General features: G+C 34.7%; 1 pseudogene; it reads right to left on the bottom strand.

The window, feature by feature from the left end:
- Nucleotides 1-862: 862 nt before the first annotated feature.
- Nucleotides 863-1,635, bottom strand: LOC100766555 (annotated as a pseudogene).
- Between the last annotated feature and the right edge of the window lie 331 nt (nt 1,636-1,966).

Raw genomic sequence — 1,966 nt, 5'->3', positions numbered from 1 at the left:
ACTATGATTGTAATGGATTTGCCTTTATGTGTGATGTGAAACTTCTTTCTTGTGGCTCTCAATGTTCTTTGCTCAGTACTCTTAAGTGTTTTAACTGTGATGTAATATGGGGAGTACTTTTCTGGGCTTGTTTATCTACCTAGCCTTCCAAAGACCAGGTATCTTGTCATCTTTTTTCCTTGGTTGAACATTTATTCTGATATGACTTTATCGAATGTGTTTTCTATGCTTTTAGTTTGTACTTCTCTTCTTTCTATGCTATGGTTTATAAATTTGGTCTTTTAACAGTAACCCACAGATCGCAGATGTTTTGTTCATACATTTACTTTATATTTAATATTATTCTTTTGTATCTTTATTGTTCACCTACCTTGTCTTTAAGCCCTGATATTCTGCCATGAACTCAATTCTCTTGACTGGGATTTCTACTGAGATTTTTATTGGACTAAGTTTTTCATTTCTGAAATTTCAGTTTGCTTCCCCCAGCCCCAGTATTTCTATATCTTTAGTGAATTCTTATTCCATAACTTGTGTTGACTTCCTTATTTCATTAAGTTATTTATTCATATTCTATTTGTATTAATTTAAAAGCCTATATGCATTCTCATTGCTTTCATCTATCTTTCTTACAATCATCATTTTGAATTATTTGCCTGAAACTTCACTTAATTATCTCTTATTGGAACCCACAACTGTAGAATTGGTAACTTTTTGTTTTTACAAATAAAAGTTTATTGTATAAAATTAAGGCTTCAGATTTCACAGTTCACCAAAACTAAGAAAAAAAATTAGGTGCCTCTTTCTCCCAAACTTCACTTTCATTTCCAACCCTTAAAATAACTTGACCGAATGTTATCAAAACAAACACTATAAATAATACCAAGTCCTTTCAAACTGCCTAATCCAAATGTTATTTCTTGGCATAGGTAATCTTCAAAGCATGGGATGGTGTGATCTTAAACCCTTGTAAAGCATCTCTGGCAGCTCCAGCCTGCCCATCATTTTCAAATTCTACAAATGCAATGTCATGCCTCCCAGATACCAAGTGAACTTCCTTGAAACCAGGGAACTGATTGAACAGTATGGATAACATCATCTCATTCATCTCTTCTGGTAAATTGTTAAGGAACACGATATAGTTTGGAGGATAATCAGGGACCTGAGGATTTGGTGCTGCATTTCCTTAAGTATTAGCTGAATTTGGTGTTCCCTGCCCAGGCTTTTTGTTTGTAGCTGCTGTAGCCTGTTCCATGGTTTTAGCTTTCTTCTTTTTTTTTTTTTCTTGTCAGCAAAATTGTTACGCATTTTAGATATTATATTGGAATCTGTTTTTGCATACGGAATTCACATTGGTTTACCATAAAATGGAAATCCTTGTAACTGTCTCAAAGCATTTGTGGATGAATCCAGTTCCTTAAATATAACAAAAGCCTGCCCCCTCATCTTCATGGTCTTTAAAGCCACAATATCTACCACATGTCCAAACTGAGAAAACAGGGCATACAGGGATCTCTTCAATTCTTCTTTTTTAATTTTATCATTCATATTGTTGATATAAATCATGTGATTTAGTCTGATATCCATGTTTGAGGAAAACCTTTGGAATAGCCTGAAGCCAGCTCTGTCCCGCTTGAAGCCAAAATGGAGAGAATTGGTAACTTTTGAAGACACATTGAATTGATTTTTCATGTTTCTTGTGTTTCTCCTTTGGGACTTGGATAAGAGAGTTACGTCATAAGTTGAACTTTTAAAAATCAGCTGTATTTTTTCAGTTGAGGTATTTACATTATTCAAGTGGGACTCATTTCTACCAGGGTATACCTCAGTAGCTAATTCCACAGCCTGCATCCTCAGAGTCCCTGGCATATCCTCAGTGCCACTCTGTAAAACACTAAATTCAGAAGGAACAATGATCAATGGAGAAGGTGCTTATGAAGGTATTGTAGTAATCAAAGTATTTCCTCTC

Source organism: Cricetulus griseus, chromosome 7, assembly GCF_003668045.3.
Source record: "Cricetulus griseus strain 17A/GY chromosome 7, alternate assembly CriGri-PICRH-1.0, whole genome shotgun sequence".
NCBI classification, from domain to species: domain Eukaryota; kingdom Metazoa; phylum Chordata; class Mammalia; order Rodentia; family Cricetidae; genus Cricetulus; species Cricetulus griseus.
The sequence above is the reverse complement of the archived record's forward strand: the minus strand, read 5'-3'. Positions and strand labels throughout refer to the sequence as shown.